This window comes from Hyperolius riggenbachi, chromosome 1, assembly GCF_040937935.1.
Source record: "Hyperolius riggenbachi isolate aHypRig1 chromosome 1, aHypRig1.pri, whole genome shotgun sequence".
NCBI lineage: Eukaryota > Metazoa > Chordata > Amphibia > Anura > Hyperoliidae > Hyperolius > Hyperolius riggenbachi.
Window position 1 is genome coordinate 549,995,935 of NC_090646.1, and position 27,297 is coordinate 550,023,231.

At 46.6% G+C, this 27,297-nt stretch overlaps 1 long non-coding RNA gene across 1 annotated transcript in view; it reads right to left on the reverse strand.

Moving 5' to 3' along the window:
• Positions 1 to 1,186: 1,186 nt before the first annotated feature.
• LOC137557196 (uncharacterized) overlaps positions 1,187 to 27,297 on the reverse strand; it is a 63,828-nt gene continuing 37,717 nt past the window's right edge. Inside the window, exon 4 of the long non-coding RNA XR_011029537.1 lies at positions 1,187 to 1,408. This is a non-coding gene — a long non-coding RNA (uncharacterized lncRNA). The remainder of the gene's footprint in view (positions 1,409 to 27,297) is intronic.

Below are 27,297 nucleotides of genomic sequence, written 5' to 3' on the forward strand. Positions count from 1 at the left end.
TTTTGCCCTCTACACCTAGGTGCATCTAATATACCAAGCGTCTTATACAGCGTAAAATATGGTATATGGCACTGAAATCTTCCACAGCACTTTACTTTGCATAAAGTCCTGCCACTGACTATCCCAGAAGGGTTCACTATCTAATCCCTGCCATAGTCATAGACGAATGTCCCTGCTGTGGTCTAAGGCCAGTTTTAGGAGAAATCAATTCATTACCATAGTGGAAAAAAAACAGTGAAACACCACTGTTAGTGTTTCTGTAAATTAGTAATTTTTACATTTAGATATAGTGAGGAAGGGTAAGAACCATTGTCTGGTCATTGAGCCAGGCTGTGTTCTTGTCAGAGCCGAATCAACCACAAGGAAATTTGCCTAGGGCCTGGAGAGAGTCTAGGGGCCCACTGGATGCTAGACCCAACAACTCCTATTAACCTCCCTGGCAATAAGCCCGAGCTCCCTGGCGGTAAGCGCAGCGCAGCAGGACTCCAGCATCTCTCCCCTGTCTCCCCGGGTGCCTATAGCATTGTTCGGCCACCGGGATCCCCATAGCCCCGCTCTTCTTCCAGGGACCCAGCGGCCAATCAGAGTGGCGAAGCGGCAGTTAGTTACGGCGTGACGTCATGGGGCGGAACAACATTTTAAAGGACCTGAAGACTCGCACATATTCAAAGTACAGGATATATATATAGAGAGAGAGAGAGAGAGAGAGAGAGAGAGAGAGAGAGAGAGAGAGAGAGAGAGAGAAAGAGAGAGACAATTACTGTTACCGACGTCTGCCTGGATTATGACTACTCTCTGCCTGCCACCTGCACTGACGTCTGCCTGGAATTTGACTACTCTCTGTCTGCCGCCTGCACCGACCTCTGCCTGGATTTTGACTACTCTCTGCTTGCCGCCTGCACCGACCTCTGCCTGGATTATGACTACGCTCTGCCTGCCACCTGCACTGACGTCTGCCTGGAATTTGACTACTCTCTGTCTGCCGCCTGCACCGACCTCTGCCTGGATTTTGACTACTCTCTGCCTGCCGCCTGCACCGACCTCTGCCTGGATTTTGACTACTCTCTGCCTGCTTTATTTGTACAGTTGCACAATTTTACTTTATTCATAAATTCAATTAAATCAACAAATTTGTTTTCAGTATTTTATTTATATGCAGAATGTCTACCAGGCTTTTATTCTGATATATTTTGGTGAGTTATGACTTAAGAATTGGAGGCCTAAATTCTTGAAAAAAATGTACCGCTTTTGACTCATCATTTCAGACAGAAATGCACCGCCAGGGAGGTTAAAAAAATCCAGGTGATCATCAGTGGTGGGCAAAAGCTTACTAGGGCTCCATTTCATCGTATTCCTTTTCTGGTTCCTGTTGTGGAGATTTGCTCTTGTAGCTTGTATTTTCTGACACCTGTGAGAGGAACAGGAGGTGAGTAACATTTATGCAACAGACAAAAAAGTACAGCAAAAAACACCTGACCAGCTTATTATTAATTAAAGTTATTGGGACTTCTTATGGTTAATGTCAGTGGACAGCAGAGCAGGATTTTTCCTCTAGGTGGCATATTTTGCAAATGTTCCCCCATCCCATTGTCCATGCCTTTGCAGCATTACCACCATTAATTAAATGGAACCTGAAGTGAGAGGTATATGGAGGCTGCCATAATTATTTTCTTTTAAACAATACCTGTTGCCTGGCTGTCCTGCTGATCTCTTTATCTTGTCAGATGTTTGTCAGAAACATCTGATCTTCATGTTTGTTCAGAGTCTGTTGCTAAAGTATTATGGCTGGAATACACGGGTCGACCGGCAGCTCGATTAGCCGCCAGATCGACCCAGCCACGTCCACGCTCGTCCGCGCTGATCGATTACCGCTCGTCCCCGCCGGCGCTTCCTTATCAGCGCTCGATTCCCTTCCATTGTCCGCCGGCGGGGATCGAGCAGCTTGATTGGGCCGGCTGAATATTATCAGCTGGCCGGATCAGCTGGTCGATACATGGTACAGAAACGTACCGTGTATCCCGAGCATTAGAGGATCAGCAGAAAATTCCGGACAACTGGTATTGTTTAAAAGGAAATAAATATGGCAGCCTTCATACACATTCCAAAAACATACGGATAAGTTAATTGGCTCCCCCTAAAATTGGCCCTAGACTACAGTACTTACACTACATAATATAGACATATGGCAATAGTAGGGATTAGATTGTGAGCTCCTTTGAGGGACAGTTAGTGACAAGGTATATATATATATATATATACACTGTACAGCGCTGCGTAATATGTCGGCGCTATATAAATACTAAATAATAATAATAATAATAATATACCTCTCATGTCAGGTTCCCTTTAACTACATTTTGTATGTTGTACACATCTAATGCTACTGTTTCTCTTTTGGGGGAAATTAACCTATCTGTATGTTTTTGTGCAAAAAAAAAAAAAACAGTGTATGTGAAGGAAATCCACACAAACGTGGAGAGCATACAAACCCCATGCAGCTAGTGTCCTAGCCCGGATTTGAACCTTGAACCCTAGTGCTGCAAGGCAAGAGTGCTGTCTACTACACCACCATGTTGCCCCCCCCCCCCCTCCTTTTTTTTTTTTTAATTCCAAAAGTTTTTGTTGAAAACGAAACAATAGATGCATACTCAGTAGAGACACACAGGTATAAACGTACTGTGCATCTAAAAAACAAAACAAACAAATAGAACAGTATACAATATTTCTACATGACAGCAAAGCTGAAACTGAGCCCCGTTTCAGCTAATAAGATAGCATAAATACACTCTTAACTGTAAAATAAATATCATAACGTTTTCATTGTAAACCTTTATCCCAAACAACCACCCTTTCTCGTTCTCAGTTGCTGCTCCCCTTTTCCTTCAAAACACAACACAATATCCATCTAGGTCTCATCCATCAGTTCAGTTCTAAATACCCAGGAGCTTTTTTCCTTCATCAGATTCTCTATCGTAGATATGCCACAACAACCAAGAGTTTTCATGTGACAGAGGCCTACTGTGCGATTCCTGCACTATTTCCTCCATGTGTTCTATAAAATCCATTTCCTTCAACCAATCCTGAATAGCGGGAGCAATAACACTCTTCCAAAATGGGATGATCAAACGAGCTGCGGCCAAGAAGTGTTTCAGCAATGTCTTTTTTAATTTCTTAATGGGCATTGGGAGCATCAGCAAGAGAACAGCTTCGGCCGAATTGTCCAACTTAATGCCAAAACAATCTAAGGCTATTTGGCAAACCTGAGCCCATAGAGGAAAGATTTTGGAGCAAGAATGCCAGATATGAGACCTAGGGATTCCTGGCAGAGCCAGATACTGCCCATTTTTTAAACATGCTTGATTTCCTTTTTACTGTAAACAGGTAAATCTTTTTTTTTTTTTTCAAACTCAAGCGTACCCACGGTACTGTACCCAAGAGGAAAATTAGCTTCATTGAAGCACTCCCATCATTGGGTATGGTTCGCATCATCGTTCGATTTTCCTTATTTATTTTCTTTCCTTTTATTATTATTAATTCTTGTAGTTAAAGCATCAATAAGGGAAATAAAGCCAAACCAAATATCTACAAATAGGTAATGTATATACTCTACATACAGATTATAAATTATGCATTCTGCCCCCAACCCAAATTTTTCTCCCCTTGGCCCCTGCGCAGTACCCTTCCTCGCCCGAGTTCTCCCCAAACTTCTCAACGAATCCGCTTGTACCTCAACCCAAGTCTAGATTTCAGTCTTCGCCCCACCCCCACCTAACAACCTTACCACAATAGAATACCCAAGTAATGTCCCAAATTGGAGGTGAGGGTTCTTCTCATAAAGAGGGGCTCGGGCGGAAAAGTGAATCGGCGCACGAACCCTTATGTTCTTCTAAATTCATGCAGTTAAATGCGCAGGTACCCATGTATCTCTCTCATGAGATACCGTCTCATGGGACGCAGCCACTTCATCCAACCAAACTCCCACTTCAAGCATCCATCCAACCATCCATCCATTAATTGACCGGACTCTTCCCGGTAAATCTATTAACACAAATACATTTAGGTTAGCGATCCATTTTCCCCCTAATACGCTAAGTAGCCCATCCAGCACTCAGAAGCTGCTGTTATCAATTCAAACGTTCTCAGGGCCGGATTTGTACTCTTTACCTCCCAAGGCCGCTGTCACCAGCCGCCACCCTTCAGTATAGGTAGCCAGATGACCCCTCCCCCTTTCCCTCTAGTAGAGGTAGCCAGATGACTCCCTTAATCCCTCCTTTTCCCACTAGCCCTTTCAGTATAGGTAGTCAGCTCGCCTTCACACCACAGCAGCCATCAGTGTCACTCATTTCTCAGCTCGTCAATCAAAAAAGGGTGTCGGGAAAAAAGGGCGCGTGGTGTAAACGATAAGCAGTATTATCGTTTATAAAAATATTGTGTAGAATTTCGTTTACAAATAGTGTTGTAAGAATTTATAAATCATTAAATAATGTGTATGAAATCGGCAATTCTTAAAACGTTAATCTTCCCTGTTTCTAAACTTAAACTTATAATTACGTTTGTTAAAAAAAACAGTAATATTTGTTTAAACATTATAATTATATATTGTTATGAATAATCTTGATTTATCGTTTATTATTATAATAAAATGTGAAAATATTGTTTATAACAATGATATTAATATAAGTACATTCATAATAACTGTTGATTAGTATTATTAAAATTGAACTAAAACTATACCTAACCCTACTCTCACACAGAACCCTCCCTGTACCTATCCCTAACCCCTAGACCCCCTGGTGGTGCCTAAACTTAAGACCCCCCTGGTGGTGCCTAAACTTAAGACCCCCCTGGTGGTGCCTAACCCTAAGACCCCCCCTGGGGGTGCCTAACCCTAAGACCCCCCCTGGGGGTGCCTAACCCTAAGACCCCCCTGGGGGTGCCTAACCCTAAGACCCCCCTGGTGGTGCCTAAACCTAAGACCCCCCTGGTGGTGCCTAAAACTAACCACCCCAAAGCCCTCCCTGTACCTATCCCTAACCCCTAGACCCCCTGGTGGTGCCTAAACTTAAGACCCCCTAGTGGTGCCTAAACTTAAGACCCCCCTGGTGGTGCCTAAACCTAAGAGCCCCTATGGATAATAATGTTTTACAAACATTAATAAATAAAACATTTAAATACAAAAATTTAAATATTTTTTTTGGGTGGATAATAATGTTTTAGAAATGTTTTACAAATAGTGATTGTAAAAAATATATTGCAATTTACGTACTGATCGCTTTATTTTGTGAACAATAATGTTTTACAAACAGTAAGGGTTAAAATGTTAAATAATGTTTTAATTAAATAGGAAAAAAAAAATAATTCCACAAGGCTGGCACCACCGAATGTAGTAAAAAAGCTCTTTATTCAAACGTCATTAAAATGACATTCAGTTAGTAATCAAAAATGTAGCAATGACGACAGCCCGCTGTTTCGAACCTGACGTCCTTTGTCAAGCCATACTGCTATCCAATAGGATAGCAGTATGGCTTGACAAAGGACGTCAAGTTCGAAACAGCGGGCTGTCACCATTGCTACATTTTTGATTACTAACTGAATGTCATTTTAATGACGTTTGAATAAAGAGCTTTTTTACTACATTCGGTAGTGCCAGCTTTGTGGAATTTTTGTTACTGGGTCACTAGGTACTGTGACCATGAGCTAAGGCACACAGAGGTCTTCTTGCATGGGTGCTTCTCCATTTTTGTGAATTGTTAATTAAATAGGATAAATATGTTTAGTATTTTTATAAACGTTATTCGTCACGGGCTCAATCATTTTGTAAACTTAAATCAGCACAAGCACAGTTATAAAACATTAAAAATCTCCGGGCGCCGTTTGTAAAACGTTAATCTCCGGCGCCCTTTTTTCCCTGTTCGGCGCCCATTAAACGATATTTATAATGGGAGTGAATGGGGCGCCCTTTTTGTCCACTTGTCTCATGCGCCCAAATCTCCTGCTTCCCGTCTCCAGTGCCGAAGCCTCCTCTTACCCCCTGTCTCCAGAACTGCCGTCCACAATGCAAACATGCACAGAGAGCAAGGTGACTACTGCACAGGCTGTTGGCAGCAGAGTACCGCAGTCAGGCTCACCTGGCTCACAGTCAGCACTCGCCTGATCTCCCTGCATTGCAGCATTTGCAAGTTTGCAAATGCTGCATAAGTTCAGCCTGCTGCTTTGGTGCCCTTGCTCCTGTGGTGCCCTAAGCCATGGCCTAGGCGGCCTTGCCCTAAATCTGGCCCTGAACGTTCAGCTATGTGCTTTGAGTCCTATGGGAGAAAAGCGCTTTACAAATGTTATTGTATTGTATTATCAACTTATTCATTTTAAAACCCATGTCCAAACTCAGATCTAAAACACCATCTTGTAGTTTAGTAATGTAACGATTGTGGAATTCTCTCCGTGATCAGCGCACAGGATGTGCGCTGACACTGCGGAAATCCTCCACAAACGTATAATTTGCGGGAACCCAGCAGAAGGTGCAATGCACCTGTAGAGGGAAATTCCTGTCGGCAGATGGAGCTGTGGAGTGCAGAGGAACAGCTCCTCTGCCCTACCACACATGCCAGACAGGAATTGTACGAAGGGAAGAAACGTAATTGCAAGAGAGGCGATTGAGAATGAGCACAGAGACAGATTGTATGTGTGTGCACCAAACTAGTCGCCAACCCGCGGCGGTGCACACACCACAGCAGATATGAAGTAGGAACGCGATCGCGAGAGGTGCGATCGCCAGACGTGACACAAGGCTACAGCAAGGCGGAGCACGAGAGTAGCAAAGGCACAGCAAATCATACAATGAGAAGATATGGAAAATAACAAACGCTAGCTAAACGCGAACACCGCACTCATTCGCAACAGTGCACGCGTTTATGCGCGGTCCCCGCGTGATAAGCACAACAGAGACAAGCACGCCTAACTAACCACCGACAGACAAACATGAAACAGAGGACGCGAGCGCTTGCTTAACGGTTACCTCACCGAGCCTCCAGCAAGCATTCGTAGTAGACAAGACAGACTCACGAAAACAGGAATAAGCGAGCGATAGGATCCACAGCACTAGCGCAAGTGGCTAGTGCGATCCAGGAAGACAGAACAGAAGGATCCACAGCACTAGCGCTAGGCAAGTGCGATCCAGGCAAGATAGATAGAGGAGATAGCTGGTAGCAACCACTGCTCCAGCTATACTCCAAAAACAAAGATCAGAACGACCTCCTGTCGACCACCGCAGGGACAGGACAATCGCAACAGACAAACAAAACAGATATGCAATCCTAACTGTACTAGGGAACCTGCCGAGTACAGTTCCAGCAATTACTCTAAGCTACTATTCAAACAATGAGCAAGGCTGACACTCTCCAGAGTGTTTCACAGGAAGACTCCTTATGACCAGCCACTTACTGTGGGAAACATAGCTCTTTTAAAGCAAGCCCACAGGGGATGTGGCTAGGCAATCTGCATGACAAACATATGCAAATTCCTCAGCAGCAAGCTGCACAACTGACAAAAGGTCTCTCTTCCAGAGACCTGCAGAATGCAAACCTGAACAGTGATCAAAAGGCTGCCTGCCTGCGCAGGCAGCCACGCGGATCCTCACAAGTAACAAGTGTTTTTTCCCCCTCTTCTTCCAAAATGAGGTATCTGCCGCTTACAATCCTGTCTTAAAATGTGGATGACATGACCAAAAGCAGCTGCGTTCAGAAAGATAGTCTCAGGGTTTGAAGGGTGTACATGCTGCTTCCTAGATTGCATCATACTGCTGTGTCAGACTGCAAGGGAAGCACAGACTGAATCTCCTTGACAAGAGTACACATTTAGTAATGACAGTCTGTACAGCACGTGGTCATTGTCTTGGATCCTGGCTAGGTGTTTTAACCACTTGCCGACCGCCTACTTCATATTGGCGGCGGCAAAGTGGCAGCCCCAGGACCACGTAACGCAGATTGGCGTCAGGTCCTGGGGCACTCTCTGGCCGGGGATCGCGCGCTGGGATGCGCGCGCATCCACCGGCAATAGGCTCCGCCCACCCGCGACGTCAACCCGCCGGCCAATCGGAAGCGCCGGCGGGTTGTTAACCCGACGATCCCCGGATAGGAAGCGTATAATACGCTTTGTAATGTTTACAAAGTGTATTATACAGGCTGCCTCCTGCCCTGGTGGTCCCAGTGTCCGAGGGACCACCAGGGCAGGCTGCAGCCACCCTAGTCTGCACCCAAACACACTGATCTGCCCCCCCCTGCCCCCTGATCGCCCACAGTACCCCTCAGACCCCCCCCCTGCCCACCCCCCAGACCACCATTTGCACACAATCACCCCCCTAATCACCCATCAATCACTCCCTGTCACTATCTGTCAACGCTATTTTTTTTTTTAGTCCCTAAACTGCCCCCTGCTCCCTCCTGATCACCCTCCCACCCCTCAGATTCTCCCCAGACCCCCCCAGACCCTCCCCCCCCCCTGTGTACTGTATGCATCTATCCCCCCTGATCACCTGTCAATCACCCGTCAATCACCCATCAATCACCCGTCAATCACCCCCTGTCACTGCCACCCATCAATCAGCCCCTAACCTGCCCCTTGCGGGCAATCTGATCACCCACCCACACCAATAGATCGCCCGCAGATCCGACATCAGATCACCTCCCAAATCCATCGTTTACATCTATTCTCTCCTCTAAACACCCACTAATTACCCATCAATCACCCATCAATCACCCCCTATCACCACCTGTCACTGTTACCCATCAGATTAGACCCTTGCGGGCACCCAATCGCCCGCCCACACGCTCAGATTGCCCTCAACCCCCACTTATCGATTCGCCAGTGCATTATTTACATCCGTTCTTCCCTGTAATAACCCACTGATCACCTGTCAATCACCCCCTGTCACTGCCACCCATCAATCACCCCCTGTCACTGCCACCCATCAATCAGCCCCTAACCTGCCCCTTGCGGGCAATCTGATCACCCACCCACACCAATAAATCGCCCGCAGATCCGACATCAGATCACCTCCCAAATCCATCGTTTACATCTATTCTCTCCTCTAAACACCCACTAATTACCCATCAATCACCCATCAATCACCCCCTATCACCACCTGTCACTGTTACCCATCAGATTAGACCCTAATCTGCCCCTTGCGGGCACCCAATCACCCGCCCACACCTCAGAACGCCCTCAGACCCCAGCCCTGATCACCTCGCTAGTGCATTGCTTGCATCTATTTCCCCCCTCTAATCACACCTTGAGACACCCATAAATCACCTCCTGTCACCCCCTAGCACACCTACCCATCAGATCAGGCCCTAATTTGCCCCGTGTGGGCTCCTGATCACTCGGCCAAACCCTCAGATCCCCCTCAGACCCCCTTCCGATCACCTCCCCAGTGCATTGATTGCATCTATTTTCCCCTCTAACCGCCCCCTGAGACACCCATCAATCACCTCCTGTCACCCCCCTAGCACTCCTATCCATCAGATCAGGCCCAATTCATCCTGTCATCTAAGAGGCCACCCTGCTTATGACCGTTTCCACAAAATTTGCCCCCTCATAGACCACCTGTCATCAAAATTTGCAGATGCTTATACCCCTGAACAGTCATTTTGAGAAATTTGGTTTCCAGACTACTCACAGTTTTGGGCCCGTAAAATGCCAGGGCAGTATAGGAACCCCACAAGTGACCCCATTTTAGAAAGAAGACACCCCAAGGTATTCTGTTAGGTGTATGATGAGTTCATAGAAGATTTTATTTTTTGTCAAAAGTTAGCGGAAATTGGATTTTTATTGTTTTTTTCACAAAGTGTCATTTTTCACTAACTTGTGACAAAAAATAAAATCTTCTATGAACTCACCATACCCCTAACGGAATACCTTGGGGTGTCGTCTTTCTAAAATGGGGTCACTTGTGGGGTTCCTATACTGCCCTGGCATTTTAGGGGCCCTAAACCGTAGGGAGTAGTCTAGAAAACAAATGCCTCAAAATGACCTGTGAATAGGACGTTGGGCCCCTTAGCGCACCTAGGCTGCAAAAAAGTGTCACACATGTAGTATCGCCATACTCAGGAGAAGTAGTATAATGTGTTTTGTGGTGTATTTTTACACATACCCATGCTGGGTGGGAGAAATCTCTCTGTAAATGGACAATTGTGTGTAAAAAAAATCAAAAATGTGTCATTTACAGAGATATTTCTCCCACCCAGCATGGTTATATGTAAAAATACACCACAAAACACATTATACTACTTCTTCTGAGTACGGCGATACCACATGTGTGACACTTTTTTGCAGCCTAACTGTGCTAAGGGGCCCAAAGTCCAATGAGTACCTTTAGGATTTCACAGGTCATTTTGAGACATTTGGGTTCAAGACTACTCCTCACGGTTTAGGGCCCCTAAAATGCCAGGGCAGTATTGGAACCCCACAAATGACCCCATTCTAGAAAGAAGACACCCCAAGGTATTCCGTTAGGAGTATGGTGAGTTCATAGAAGATTTTATTTTTTGTCACAAGTTAGCGGAAATTGATATGTATTGTTTTTTTTTTCACAAAGTGTCATTTTCCGCTAACTTGTGACAAAAAAAAATCTTCTATGAACTCACCATACCCCTAACGGAATACCTTGGGGTGTCTTCTTTCTAAAATGGGGTCACTTGTAAGGTTCCTATACTGCCCTGGCATTTTAGGGGCCCTAAACCGTGAGGAGTAGTCTAGAATCCAAATGCCTCAAAATGACCTGTGAATAGGACGTTAGGCCCCTTAGCGCACCTAGGTTGCAAAAAAGTGTCACACATGTGGTATCGCCGTACTCAGAAGAAGTAGTATAATGTGTTTTGAGGTGTATTTTTATACATACCCATGCTGGGTGGGAGAAATCTCTCTGTAAATGGACAATTGTGTGTAAAAAAAATCAAATAATTGTCATTTACAGAGATATTTCTCCCACCTAGCATCTGTATGTGTAAAAATACACCCCAAAACACATTATACTACTTCTCCTGAGTATGGCGGTACCACATGTGTGGCACTTTTTTGCACCCTAAGTGCGCTAAGGGGCCCAAAGTCCAATGAGTACCTTTAGGATTTCACAGGTCATTTTGCGACATTTGGTTTCAAGACTACTCCTCACGGTTTAGGGCCCCTAAAATGCCAGGGCAGTATAGGAACCCCACAAATGACCCCATTTTAGAAAGAAGACACCCCAAGGTATTCCGTTAGGAGTATGGTGAGTTCATAGAAGATTTTATTTTTGTCACAAGTTAACAGAAAATGACACTTTGTGAAAAAAAACAATTCAAATCAATTTCCGCTAACTTGTGACAAAAAAAAAAATCTTCTATGAACTCACCATCCTCCTAATGGAATACCTTGGGGTGTCTTCTTTCTAAAATGGGGTAATTTGTGGGATTCCTATACTGTCCTGGCATTTTAGGGGCCCTAAACCGTGAGGAGCAGTCTTGAAACGAAATTTCTCAAAATGACCTGTGAAATCCTAAAGGTACTCATTGGACTTTGGGCCCCTTAGCGCAGTTAGGGTGCAAAAAAGTGCCACACATGTGGTATCGCCGTACTCAGGAGAAGTAGTATAATGTGTTTTGGGGTGTATTTTTCCACATACCCATGCTGAGTGGGAGAAATATCTCTATAAATTGACAATTGTGTGTAAAAAAAATAAAACAATTGTCATTTACGGAGATATTTCTCCCACCCAGCATGGGTATGTGTAAAAATACACCCCAAAACACATTATACTACTTCTCCTGAGTACGGCAATACCACATGTGTGGCACTTTTTTGCAGCCTAACTGCGCTAAGGGGCCCAAAGTCCAATGAGCATCTTTAGGCTTTACAGGGGTGCTTACAATTAGGCACCCCCCAAAATGCCAGGACAGTGAACACACCCCACAAATGACCCCATTTTGGAAAGTAGACACTTCAAGGTATTCAGAGAGTAGCATAGTGAGTCCGTGGCAGATTTCATTTTTTTTTGTCGCAAGTTAGAAGAAATGGAAACTTTTTTTTTTTTTTGTTGTTACAAAGTGTCATTTTCCGCTAACTTGTGACAAAAAATAAAATCTTCTATGAACTCACCATGCCTCTCACTGAATACTTTGGGATGTCTTCTTTCCAAAATGGGGTCATTTGGGGGGGATTTGTACTATCCTGGAATTTTAGCCCCTCATGAAACCTGACAGGTGCGCAGAAAAGTCAGAGATGCTTGAAAATGGGAAAATTCACTTTTGGCACCATAGTTTGTAAACGCTATAACTTTTACCCAATCCAATAAATATACACTGAATGTTTTTTTTTTTTATCAAAGACATGTAGCAGAATAACTTTCGCGCTCAAATGTATAGGAAATTTTACTTTATTTGAAAAATGTCAGCACAGAAAGTTAAAAAAGTCATTTTTTTGACAAAATTCATGTCTTTTTTGATGAATATAATAAAAAGTAAAACTCGCAGCAGCAATCAAATAGCACCGAAAGAAAGCTGTATTAGTGACAAGAAAAGGAGGTAAAATTCATTTAAGTGATAGGTTGTATGACTGAGCAATAAACCGTGAAAGCTGCAGTGGTCCGAATCGAAAAAAAGGCTCTGGTCCTTAAAGAGAACCCGAGGTGGGTTTGAAGAATATTATCTGCATACAGAGGATGGATCTGCCTATACAGCCCAGCCTCTGTTGCTATCCCAAAACACTCGTAAGGTCCCCCTGCACTCTGCAATCCCTCATAAATCACAGCCACGCTGCTGACAAACAGCTTGTCAGAGCTGGCTGTGTTTATCTCTATAGTGTCAGTCTGCTGCTCTCCCCGCCTCCTGCAGAACTCCGGTCCCGCCTGCATCCCTTCCCTCCCTGCTGATTGGAGGGAAGGGATGGGGGCAGGGACCGGAGCTATGCAGGAGGCGGGGGAGCAGCTGAGACTGACACTACAGATGTAAACACAGCCTCACAGCAATGCTGTGATTTATGAGGGATTGCAGAGTGCAGGGGGACCTTAGTGGGGTTTGGGATAGCAACAGAGGCTGGGCTGTATAGGCAGATCCAGCCTCTGTATGCAGATAACATTCTTTAAACACACCTCGGGTTCTCTTTAAGGGGTTTTATGACTGCAGTCCTTAAGTGGTTAAAGTGGTATTGTCACCATAAAAATCAAATTTCAACAGCAACTGGTCTGAGTGTATTAAGTGATAAAGATGCTATTCCTGCATTCAAAACTTTTTCTGCTGTTATGGTTTGGAGTTATCACATACTTTAGGAGCACTGGCCCTAGTGCCAAACAGTGCCAAAAAGTTGATTGCTGGGAGTTGTTTTGAATGCTGGGAGTTCTTTTTATCTATAATATATTCCTCATCTTCCATTTATTTCCCTGCCAGCTGATCACTTGTGTTTACAAGCAAGGCTGAGGTGACTCAGTGATTGGATGTGTAAATAAAAAAAATATTCTGGGAGGAGGGCAGCTAATGAATACACAATGAGCAAGAGAAGGGAGGGGGGAAACGAGAGTCAGGGAGGATATGATGTCAGCATTAGCTTGGCAAGATGGCCACTGCCTAGAATAGGATTTTCTGCTTTTCCTTTGTAAAATTCACAGGAATCATTAAGTGGATAGCACAATACATCTGTTATGTAAGTAGAAGTAGTATTTATCTACTTATATATGTGTCTTTTATTTCTATGTTAGCATGGGTGTCGCTTGTTCTTTAAGGTGATTAGTTTGACATCAGCTAATCAATAAGCTTCTACACAAATAAACATATGTGCCTGGAGCGAGGTTTAACTGGCATTTATGTTAGTCACTGATCTGCTAGCCCCACCTTACACATCCTAAGTGAAGATAATTACCATGGTTTAGAAAGCTTTTTGCTCATCACCAGTTTATTTATGTATTATATTTATAAAGCGCCAACATATTATGCAGCGCTGATTAGACATATTTGTCACAAATAAATGTAATGAAGTCTTTGTGCAACAGGGACAGGTGCAATAAATTTAGACAAAATTAGCTCCACTCAGATGACAATGCTTAAGTCAATTAGCTGTAATACCCATTCTACATGGAACACACAAGCTGTAATGTTCTCATCCTCACTGTCCACGTTACTTACTAAATATATCCCATAATGGGGAAAAAAAAAATCTAGCTTGGCCATACACAGAGGCATGGACTACCCTAGCGTGTAGTTCTCAAACACTTAATTCTATGTTTCACAACTCAAGGGAAATACTTTATATGTTATTATTATTATTATTATTATTATTATTATTTATTGTATTTATAAAGCACCAACATATTACGCAGCGCTGGACAATAAATATATACAATGATACAAGGATGACATACATAGGGTTATACACATAGAACAAAGTTATACATACAAATTGTACAAAATACATGATCATGCAATATGGGCTGGTTAGGTAGGCCCAGTAATACAAGTACAGGCTGTCATAGGACAGGAGCACATGATCCTGTAGATTACACTAGAGAGTGGAAGACCCTGCCAGAGGCTTACAATCTAAAGGGAGGGGTGGAAACACTAGGGGGGGCTGTTAAATATTCCTTAGAGAGTTACTGTGTGGTAGGAGGTGGGTAGGCCATCATAAAGAGGTGGGTTTTGAGGGCTTGCTTGAATGTGTTGAAAGAGGGAGCAAGTCTGATGGGTGGTGGAAGGGCATTCCAGAGGGTGGGGGTAGCTCTTGAGAAATCCTGCAGGCGGGCATGGGAGTGTGAAATGCGCGGGGTGGTGAGGCGAAGGTCGTTGGAGGAATGGAGGGGGCGACCTGGTGTATACTTGTGAACAAGCTCCGAGATGTAGGTAGGGCATGTTTTGTGCACAGATTTATACGCCAGGCATAGAATCTTGAAACTTATCCTGAGACGGATAGGGAGCCAGTGCAGGGATTCACAAAGGGGAGATGTGGATGCAGAGCGGTGCGAAGAATGGATGAGTCTTGCAGCCGCGTTCATCACTGATTGAAGGGGGGCAGTGCGTTTCAGGGGGAGGCCAGAAAGGAGTGAGTTACAGTAATCAAGGCGGGAGATGATGAGGGCATGGATGAGCAGTTTGGTCGTGTCCGGGGTTAAGAATGGGCGGATCTTGGAGATATTACGGAGGTGGAAATTGCAGGCTCTTGTGATGTTTTGGATGTGTGGGATGAAGGAGAGGTCAGAGTCCAAGGTGACACCCAGGCAGCGGGCCTGGGAGGTAGGGAGAATGGTTGTGTTGTCGATTGTGAGGTGGAAACCTGGGATGGGTGCAGCAGCATGGGGTGGAAAGATCAGGAGCTCAGTTTTGTCCAGGTTAAGCTTTAGGAACCTAGCTGACATCCAGGAGGAAATTGCTGAGAGACACGAGGAGACCTTGTTTATGGTGGTGGCTGAGAGATCGGGGGTATGGAGGTAAATCTGAGTGTCATCTGCATAAAGGTGGTAATTGAAGCCCAGGGAGGAGATAAGCTTTCTAATTGAGGAAGTGTATATGGAGAAAAGAAGGGGGCCTAGAACAGAGCCCTGGGGGACCCCAACTGAAAGGGGGGCAGGAGTTGAGGAGGAGCCATTGAAGGAAGTGGTGAAGGAGCGATTGGATAGGTAGGAGGAGATCCAGGCCAAGGCAAGCCCATGGATGCCCATGGACTGTAGTGATTGGAGGAGGAGGGAGTGGTCAACAGTGTCAAATGCTGCAGAGAGGTCAAGGAGGAGCAGGATGGAATAACTGCCTTTGGCCTTGGCAAGGGTAAGGTCGTTGACCACCTTGGCGAGGGCTGTTTCAGTTGAGTGCGCAGGTCGGAATCCAGACTGTAGGGGGTCAAGTAGGGTATTGGTGTTGATGTATTGGGTAATGCGCTGGTGGACTAGGCGTTCGAGAAGTTTAGAAGCATAGGGAAGGAGGGAGATTGGGCGGTAGTTTGAGGGTAGGGATGGGTCGAGTGAGGGTTTTTTCAGCAGGGGAAGCACAGTGGCCTGTTTGAATGCTTTGGGGAAGATGCCTGCGGAAAGGGAGAGATTGGACAAGGAGGTGAGGACTGGGGCCAGGTCAGGGAAGTGGGGACGAAGAGTATTCGCGGGTACCGGATCACAGGGAGAGGATGTGGGGGGGGGGAAGCCACTAGCAGCAGGCTGACTTCATCAATGGTGGCAGGAGCAAAAGAGGCGAGGGGTGGATGAGACAAGGGAGCCGCTGGGAGGGAAGGCAAGGGGACAACCTGAGACGCATTGGTAAGGGAGGGATGGAGGAGGGAAATTTCATTGCGTATTGTTGCAATTTTAGTGGTGAAGTGGTTGGCAAGGTCATTGGCTGAGAGGGAGGAGCTGGGAGGGGGAGGAGTGGGGTTGAGGAGGGAATTGAAGGTAGCAAAAAGCTGTCGAGGGTTGGAAGCTTGGGTTACAATCAGTGCTGCAAAGTACCTTTGTTTAGCCTCAGAGAGGGCAGTGTGGAAGAGTAACAGTTTGGCCTTGTAATCTAGGAAGTCAGCATTGAGATGTGATTTCCTCCATTTCCGTTCGGCTGCTCGAGTTTCTTTCCTGAGGTTACGTGTGTGGGTGTTGTGCCAGGGTTGGGGGTTGGGGGGCTTGATAGGGCGGAAGATTGAGGGGGCAGCTTGATCTAAAGCAGATGAGAGGGCAAGGTTATATTGTGCAGCCGCTTCATTGGGGCATGTTAGGGTGGGTAGGTGGGAGGAGAGGGAGAGAAGGGGACTTGCTAGGACATTTGGGCTGAGATTACGTAGGTCTCTCTGCCATCGACCAGGCTGAGGGGTGGGGAGAGAAGTTGTTGGTGGGGAGATAGTGAAGGTGAGGAGGTGATGTTGACATATGTGCCAATAGTGCCAATAGACCAAAAAATGTCTTTTAAATACAATACAGAAATGTGTACCTTCAACTGGTATATATATATATATATATATATATATATATATATATATATATATATATATATATATATATATATATATACCACAACTCAGCTATCAATATGCACAACTCAGCTATCACTCCCATATTATGTTTGAAGCAGAGAAAAATAAGAAAAGGGGATACATGGCAGTGACTTCCAGCCAGATAACTAGAGATTAAGGTGTTGGGGGGGGGGGGGGGGGTGATGGGGGGCCTTGGGGCGCCTCTTAGTCTAATAGCAATCAGTGTGTGACGGCTGGGGTGGGAGGGATGGAGGGGCGCACTTTGGTGTCTCATCCTTGGGTGCTGGAGGACCTTGTCCTGACTCTGAGCATACCAATGGGTATTACTCCACCCCTTACCTTACACAGGACAAGTTGAACTTTATAAAAGAGCTCCCTTAAAGAGAAAACGTAACCAAGAATTGAACTTCATCCCAATCAGTAGCTGATACTCCCTTTCCCACGAGAATCTATTCCTTTTCTCAAACAAATCATCAGGGGGCTCTGTATGGCTGATTTTGTAGAGAAACCCCTCCCACAGTGTGATGTCAGCGCCTCACAGCACTGAGGTGCTGATATCACACTGTGGGAGCCTTGTTGCATTGTGGGAAACAACAGCTGTTTCCAACTGCCAAAAAAAGCAAGCAGCATCTCCCTCCATTGGTATCACCTGCCAGCAGTGAAAATGTCACCATGTGATAAATGTCTGAATGTAAATCAGGGAGAGGAAAGATTTTACAATGGGCAAACATTTAAACATATTTTTTGTAAAATTAAGCACTTGTTGTATTACATTATTTTCACTGGAGTTCCTCATTAAACACCCCCAGCATTCTAAGTTACTACGGACAGTTATCACGAGCCGGAAGCAGATAAGGGTGAGCATATAAAATTACCGTTAGATGAGTATACAAATGTATTTGTTTTCCCTGGTGTCTCCATCACAGCATGGGAAATAACTAGACACAAAAAAGTAGGGAAGCCCACGTACATGTGCAGACAGTAGCCGACTCTCTGAGCACTGCCCGCTGGGCTGGCACAGAAGCCTGCGAAGATACTCAGCCAAGAAAGACACTGCGGACAAGCTGCAGGGAACCAGACACTTAATTTAGAAATTCTGATAGTGCCCTAAAAAGCTACACAGCAGAGCTTACCTTACAACATACAGAATATTTAGCAGGGGAGCAGGAACCTGGTAGCGCCCGCCCACAGCGGAAGGAAGGGAACTTTTTAAATCCAATAATTAACAACCTGTCATTCTGTCAAGAGGCAAGGACAAGATGAAGAGGGGCCGCTTTAGGGAGATGTTTTATAACATGTAACTTGTCCTGTTTGAGGTAGTGGGTGGAGTATTACCCATAAGCAGGGCCGGAGCTACCATAGGAAAAAATGGGCAATTGCCCCAGGGCCCCAGAGCTTGTAGGGGCCCCCAAGGTGTCCCTCCCCCATCTTAACTGTTGCTCCCCAGCAGGGCTGGGCCGAGGCAGAGGCGAGAGAGGCTCCAGCCTCAGGGCGCAGTGTAGGAGGGGGCGCACAACTCACTCAGCTATCATTTCCCTATTGTGTTTAAAGCAGAGAGAAACAAGAAAAGGGGATACATGGCAGTGACTGCAAGCGAAATAACTAGAGATTACGGTGTTGGGGGCCCTGGGGAGCCTCTTAGTCTAACAGCAATCAGTGTGTGATGGCTGGGGGGGAAGGGATGGAGGGGCACACTTTGGTGTCTCAGCCTTGGATGCTGGAGGACCTTGTCCCGGCTCTGCTCCCCAGGGACTCTGCAGAGTCTGTTAAGTTGGGAGGTGATGGGGAGGGTCAGCAGCCAGCTCAGGGGACCAGGAGGGAGATTTGGCTGCAACAAAGGGCCTCTAATGACGCTTTTTGGTCGGGGGTGTCTGTTGGGGGGCCCCCAGGCTAATCTTGCCCTAGGGCCCAAATGTTACTTGAACCGGCCCTGCCCATAAGTATACTGCCATGGAGATACCAGGGGAAATTGTAATAATTCTACATTTGCAGAAAGTAATTCTAATGTCCTCATTATATTATCTTATAATAGGTAATAGTGATATTGTCTACCAAGCCCCAATACCTCTTCTCAGTTTAACCAACCAACATTTTTACACATTCCTTACTCACTGCATTGATGATGTGCATTGCTGTGTATTATGCCTGTATTAATATACACCTTACTTGACTATCTTAACCACTTTAGGACCACAGTCTTTTCACCCCTTAACCAGAGCCTTTTTCTCCATTCAGACCACTGCAGCTTTCACGGTTTATTGCTCGGTCATACAACCTACCACCTAAATTAATTTTACCTCCTTTTCTTGTCACTAATACAGATTTCTTTTGGTGCTATTTGATTGCTGCTGCGAGTTTTAGTTTTTATTATATTCATCAAAAAAGACATGAATTTTGTAAACAAAAATGATTTTTTTTACTTTCTGTGCTGACATTTTTCAAATAAAGTAAAATTTCTGTATACATTTTTGTCCAAATTTATTGTGCTACATGTCTTTGATAAAAAAAAAAATCCATTCAGTGTATATTTATTGGTTCGGGTAAAAGTTATAGCGTTTACAAACTATGGTGCCAAAAATGAATTTTCTCATTTTGAAGCATCTCTGACTTTTCTGACCACCTGTCATGTTTCATGAGGTGCTAAAATTCCAGGATAGTATAAATACCCCCCAAATGACCCCATTTTGGAAAGAAGACATCCCAAAATATTCACTGAGAGGCATGGTGAGTTCATAGAAGATTTTTTTTTGTCACAAGTTAGCAGAAAATGACACTTTGTGACCAAAAAAAAAAGTTTCCATTCCTTCTAACTTGCGACAAAAAAAATGAAATCTGCCACGGACTCACTATGCTCCTCTCTGCAGTGGCGTACCTAGGGGATTTGGCACCCGGTGCTGGGTATTAAAAGACACCCCCCCCCTCCTAAAAAATGGGCGTGGCCACAACCTGCGGCGTGCTTCGCAGCAAAAAAAATGGGCGTGGTCATGACCAGATGAGGGCGGAGCTAACTGTATTTTAAAGTATTAGCTAGTATAGTTGCCCCCAGTATAGCTAGTACAGTTTCCCCCAGTATAGCTGCCCCCAGTGGAGCTAGTATAGTTGCCCCCAGTATAGCTAGTATATTTGCCCCCAGTGTAGCTAGTATATTTGCCCCCAGTATAGCTGCCCCCAGTATAGCTAGTATAGCTGCCCCCAGTATAGCTAGTTTAGTTGCCCCCAGTATAGCTAGTTTAGTTGCCCCCAGTATAGCTAGTTTAGTTGCCCCCAGTATAGCTAGTTTAGTTGCCCCCAGTATAGCTAGTATAGCTGCCCCCAGTATCGCTAGTATAGCTGCCCCCAGTATCACTAGTATAGCTGCCCCCAGTATAGCTGGCCCCAGTATAGCTGCCCCCAGTATAGCTAGTATAGCTGCCCCCAGTGTAGCTAGTATAGCTGCCCCCAGTATAGCTAGTATAGCTGCCCCCAGTATAGCTGCCGCCAGTATAGCTAGTATAGCTGCCCCCCAGTATAGCTGCCCCCAGTATAGCTAGTATAGCTGCCCCCAGTATAGATAGTTTAGTTGCCCCCAGTATAGCTAGTTTAGTTGCCCCCAGTATAGCTGCCCCCAGTACAGCTGCCCCCAGTATAGCTAGTATAGCTGCCCCCCAGTATAGCTGCCCCCAGTATAGCTAGTATAGTTGCCCCCAGTATAGCTAGTTTAGTTGCCCCCAGTACAGCTGCCCCCAGTGTAGCTGCCCCCAGTGTAGCTAGTATAGCTGCCCCCCAGTATAGCTAGTATAGTTGCCCCCAGTACAGCTGCCCCCAGTATAGCTAGTATAGCTGCCCCCAGTGTAGCTGCCCCCAGTATAGCTAGTATAGCTGCCCCTCAGTATAGCTAGTATAGCTGCCCCCAGGTATAGCTAGTATAGCTGCCCCCAGTATAGCTAGTTTAGTTGCCCCCAGTATAGCTAGTTTAGTTGCCCCCAGTATAGCTGCCCCCAGTATAGCTAGTATAGCTGCCCCCAGTATAGCTGCCCCCCGTATAGCTAGTATAGCTGCCCCCCAGTATAGCTAGTATAGCTGCCCCCCAGTATAGCTAGTATAGCTGCCCCCCAGTATAGCTAGTATAGCTGCCCCCCACCCAGTATAGCTAGTATAGCTGCCCCCCAGTATAGCTAGTATAGCTGCCCCCAGTGTAGCTAGTATAGCTGCCCCCAGTGTAGCTAGTATAGCTGCCCCCAGTGTAGCTAGTATAGCTGCCCCTAGTGTAGCTAGTATAGCTGCCCCCAGTGTAGCTAGTATAGCTGCCCCCAGTGTAGCTAGTTTAGTTGCCCCCAGTATAGCTGCCCCCAGTATAGCTGCCCCCAGTATAGCTAGTATAGCTGCCCCCCAGTATAGCTGCCCCCAGTATAGCTAGTTTAGGTGCCCCCAGTATAGCTAGTTTAGTTGCCCCCAGTATAGCTGCCCCCAGTATAGCTAGTATAGCTGCCCCCCAGTATAGCTGCCCCCAGTATAGCTAGTATAGTTGCCCCCAGTATAGCTAGTTTAGTTGCCCCCAGTACAGCTGCCCCCAGTATAGCTAGTATAGCTGCCCCCAGTGTAGCTGCCCCCAGTATAGCTAGTATAGCTGCCCCCCAGTATAGCTGCCCCCAGTATAGCTAGTTTAGGTGCCCCCAGTATAGCTAATTTAGTTGCCCCCAGAATAGCTAGTATAATTGCCCCCAGTGTGAGGAAAGCCTGGAAGGAGGGGTGGCGGGGAGGGGGGCCGGACCCCCCACCTCCCTCACCTGGGTCCCCTCCTTCTGGCGCTTCCCTCTCCTAATTAACAGCAGCGGGCAGGAGCGGCGAAGAAGACTCACTCACCTGCTCCTGGCGATGGCGGCGGCGCATAGCGTCATCCTCACGCGACGCTGGTCTCCGACCTCTCTGTCGCTCACTGTGCTTCCGCCAATCAGGAAGCACAGTGAGCGGTGGAGAAGGCGGAGACCAGCGTCACGTGACGATGACGCTATTTGCCATCGCCTGGAACGCAGGAAGGTGAGTCTCTTGCCCGCTGCTGCCCGCTGCGACTAATTAGGAGGGGGAAGCGCCAGAAGGAGGGGACCCAGGTGAGGGAGGTGGGGGGTCCGGCCCCCCTCCCCGCCGCTTTCCCCGCCACCCCTCCTTTCCGTGCTGCTTCCCCTCCTGTCTTGCACAGGCCTGTGTGGGAGGCCTTGATGACACCCCCTGGGGCGCCCGACACCCGGTGCGGGGCGCCCCCTGCCGCCCTATGGTAGGGACGCTACTGCCTCTCTGAATACCTTGAAGTGTCTACTTTCCAAAATGGGGTCATTTGTGGGGTGTGTTTACTGTTCTGGCCTTTTGGGGGGTGCCTAATTGCAAGCACCTGTAACGCCTGAAGAGGCAGCTGCGGCAAATAGCACCGCTGCCGCAGCTGCCTCCGTTCCCCTGCCCGTCCCTCTGGCATCCAGGACGCCAAGGTCGGGTTGTTCGGTTGCGGATAGGGTCCCTGTCTCGCGCGGGCGCGCGCACAGACGGGACCTTTATGCGAGGAGGAGGCTCGTCAGCTGACCGGCTGGTCAGCTGACCTCAGAGGAGACTCATGGCGCCCAGGATTGGCTGAGTGCAGGGGGCGTGCCAGTGAGGTCTCCTCTGCTTCTTAAGCCTCCGGGCTTCAGTCTGGCGCTGTCTGCTGTCATGAATACATCTCGTGTTAGCGCTCAGATCTTAGACTAGATCCCAGGTGTTCAAACCAAGGACTTCACACCTAGACTAGGATATTATTACATTGTTATTGATTATTCTGTGTATGATTCTGGCTATCCTCTGACTTCGCTCTAAGCTTACTGATTCTGTACCTCTGCCCATCTGATTAGATGCTGAACCTCTGCCTGTTTACCGATTACTCTTCTGCCTTACGATTATATCCTGATTCTGTCCTCTCTGTTGCCAACCCTTGCCTGTCTGACCATTCTACTCACCAGTGGACCCTTGCCACTGGTGAGGTGTTAGCTTCTCCAGCTCCTCTGGTGAAGTTACTTGCTAGTGACCGGTTGCTCCTGCTCCTAGGCTGCAGTACAGTCTGAAACGCCTGCTCCTCAGGTGATCACTAGTTACACTATTGTTTGTACCTCCTGCTCCTAGACTGCAGTACGGTCTGAATCACCTGCTCCTCAGGTGATCATTAGGCTGCTGTACAGTCTTGTTATCCTGCCCTTCAGGTGATCACTAGGCTACAGTACTGTCTGAATCACCCGCTCCTCTGGAGATTCTATCCCTTCACTTTCAGTATCTCCAGCTTGCTGGGGTTTGTACTTATTATACGGTCAGTGAACCGATAGTACTTCACCAGCCCCTCTGGTGAGGTCTCGCCAAACTATTAAAGTTACTGTACTCTATTATACTGTCAGTGTACTGATAGTACCTCACCAGCCACTCTGGTGAGGGCTCATCAAACTATTAAGTTACGGTTGCACCAAGCACTACACACTCAGCACCTTGTGCTGCTATACTGGTATTATTGGTGATTCTACAGATCACCAAATAACCAGACATCTGAGCTGCGACACCCAACCGTTACAGAACCCCTGTAAAGCCTAAAGGTGCTCATTGGACTTTGGGCCCCTTAGCGCAGTTAGGCTGCAAAAACGTGCCACACATGTGGTATTGACGTACTCAGGAGAAGTAGTATAATGTGTTTTGGGGTGTATTTTTACACATACCCATGCTGGGTGGGAGAAATATCTCTGTAAATGACAATTTTTTGATTTATTTTTTTTTTTACACACAATTGTCCATTTACAGAGATATTTCTCCCACTCAGCATGGGTATGTGTAAAAATACACCCCAAAACACTTTATACTACTTCTCCTGAGTACGGCGATACCACATGTGTGGCACTTTTTTGCACCTTAACTGCGCTAAGGGGCCCAAAGTCCAATGAGTACCTTTAGGATTTCACAGGTCATTTTGCGACATTTGGTTTCAAGACTACTCCTCACGGTTTAGGGCCCCTAAAATGCCAGGGCAGTATAGGAACCCCACAAATGACCCCATTTTAGAAAGAAGACACCCCAAGGTATTCCGTTAGGAGTATGGTGAGTTCATAGAAGATTTTATTTTTTGTCACAATTTTTTGATTATTTTTTTTTACACACAATTGTCCATTTACAGAGATATTTCTCACACCCAGCATGGGTATGTGTAAAAACACACCCCAAAACACATTATACTACTTCTCCTGAGTACGGCGATACCACATGTGACACTTTTTTGCAGCCTAGGTGCGCTAAGGGGCCCAACGTCCTATTCACAGGTCATTTTGAGGCATTTGTTTTCTAGACTACTCCTCACGGTTTAGGGCCCCCTAAAATGCCAGGGCAGTATAGGAACCCCACAAGTGACCCCATTTTAGAAAGAAGACACCCCAAGGTATTCCGTTAGGGGTATGGTGAGTTTATAGAAGATTTTATTTTTTGTCACAAGTTAGTGAAAAATGACACTTTGTGAAAAAAACAATAAAAATCCAATTTCCGCTAACTTTTGACAAAAAATAAAATCTTCTATGAACTCATCATACACCTAACAGAATACCTTGGGGTGTCTTCTTTCTAAAATGGGGTCACTTGTGGGGTTCCTATACTGCCCTGGCATTTTATGGGCCCAAAACTGTGAGTAGTCTGGAAACCAAATTTCTCAAAATGACTGTTCAGGGGTATAAGCATCTGCAAATTTTGATGACAGGTGGTCTATGAGGGGGCAAATTTTGTGGAACCGGTCATAAGCAGGGTGGCCTCTTAGATGACAGGTTGTATTGGGCCTGATCTGATGGATAGGAGTGCTAGGGAAGTGACAGGAGGTGATTAATGCGTGTCTCAGGGGGTGGTTAAAGGGGAAAATAGATGCAATCAATGTACTGGGGAGGTGATCGGAAGGGGGTCTGAGGGGGATCTGAGGGTTTGGCCGAGCGATCAGGAGCCCACACGGGGCAAATTAGGGCCTGATCTGATGGGTAGGTGTGCTAGGGGTTGACAGGAGGTGATTGATAGGTGTCTCAAGGTGTGATTAGAGGGGGGAATAGATGCAAGCAATGCACTGGCGAGGTGATCAGGGCTGGGGTCTGAGGGCGTTCTGAGGGTGTGGGCAGGTTATTTGGTGCCCTAGGGGCAGATAGGGGTCTAATCTGATGGGTAGCAGTGACAGGTGGTGACAGGGGGTGATTGATGGGTGATCAGTGGGTGATTAGATGGCAGAACAGATGTAAACAATGCACTATGGAGGTGATCTGAGGGTAGGTCTGCGGGCAATCTGATGGTGTGGGAGGGTGATCAGATACCCGTAAGAGGCAGGTTAGGGTCTGATCTGATAAGTGGCAGTGACAGGTGGTGATTGACGGGTGATTGACGGGTAATTACAGGGGAGAATAGATGTATACAGTACATAGGGGGGAGGACTGGGGGGGTTTGAGTTCGTTCTGAGGATGTGGGCGGGTGATTGGGTGCCCTAGGGGCAGATAGGGGTCTGATCTGATGGGTAGCAGTGACAGGTGGTGACAGGGGGTGATTGATGGGTAATTAGTGGGTGTTTAGAGGAGAGAACAGATGTAAACAATGCATTCGGGAGGTGATCTGATGGCGGGTCTGCGGGCAATCTGATGGTGTGGGTGGGTGATCAGATTGCCCGCAAGGGGCAGGTTAGAGGCTGATTGATGGGTGGCAGTGACGGGGGTGATTGATGGGTGATTGACAGGTGATTGACAGATGATTGACAGGTGATCAGTGGGTTGTTACAGGGAAGAACAGATGTAAATAATGTACTGGTGAATTGATAAGGGGGGGTCTGAGGGCAATCTGAGGGTGTGGGCGGGTGATTGGGTGCCCGCAAGGGGCAGATTAGGGTCTGATCTGATGGGTAACAGTGACAGGTGGTGATAGAGGGTGATTGATGGGTGGCAGTGACAGGGGGTGATTGATGGGTGATTGACAGGTGATCAGTGGGTTACTACAGGGGGGATAGATGCATACAGTACACAGGAGGGGGGTCTGGGGAGAATCTGAGGGGTGGGGGGGTAATCAGGAGCTCCCAGGGGGCAATTTAGGGCATTAAAAAAAATAGCGTTGACAGATAGTGATTGATGGGTGATTAGGGGGGTGATTGGGTGCAAACAGTGGTCTGGGGGGTGGGCAGGGGGGGTGGTCTGAGGGATGCTGTGGGCGATCAGGGGGCGGGGGGAGGCAGATCAGTGTGTTTGGGTGCAGACTAGGGTGGCTGCAGCCTGCCCTGGTGGTCCCTCGGACACTGGGACCACCAGGGCAGGAGGCAGCCTGTATAATACGCTTTGTATACATTACAAAGCGTATTATACACTTTGTATGCGGCGATCTGGACGCTAGTAACCCGCCGGCGCTTCCGAACGGCCGGCGGGTTACTGCGCAAGGGAGGCGGAGCCTGTCGCCGGCGCCTGATCGCGTCACGCGTGACACAATCGGCGCATAACCACGCCGGCCGCCGCCACCGCCGATCGGCTTAAGGCAGTCGGCAAGTGGTTAAAGGAAACTTAATGGGAAAAAAAGTGCTCAAAATGGGTATTTACCTGAGTAGAGCGAAGACTCTGGATAATCCGGAGGCTTCCCCCATCCCCCTCGCCTCCAGCAATCCAGCGCTTGGACTCCCTGAACTTTTTCAACAAGGGCCTTGTTGAGGAGTGTGCGTGGCAAGGCTCCTGTCTGCGAATGAGTGCAGCCGTACTGTGCAGGCGTTGCACGGAGCTGCTCAGGCTTGGTGGAAAATGCAGAGCCAGAGCGGCTCTGTGTTGCTGCGCAGGCGCCCTGCACTGTGAGGTCGCACTCGTTCAAGGACATTAATGCGGCTGCAAACTTTCAGGTGGTCCCGGCCCCAATGATAGCCTGGAGGAGGGACCAGAGGCTTCCCTCTACCAAGGTCAGTATTTGATTTTTTCTTACAGGTTTGCTTTAACAGAGGGAAATTCTAGAACCATGACCACATCAGTATACATCATGTTAGTGTAGTATGTAAACAGACAGTGTGCTGTGGTTCATGGATGATTTTTATTTTTAGGTAATACAACTACTATCCTTTTCACTACCAGACTGAACAAAGCTTTATAAGGCATGAAATTGCCATAGCAACCTAACAGGAGTGAGCAATATGTGTGATTTCTGAAATTTCAATGAATAATTAATGAGGTTTTTTTGTCTCCTGCACTGAACTTGTTTCAGTATAATGAAAATTAACAGTAGATGCCAAATTGAAATCAAGCATAAAGGAGGAATACCTATTCCCACACTAAAGAAAAGAAAGGTCTGTATTGTGTGTAGATTATACTTACTACATACTATAGA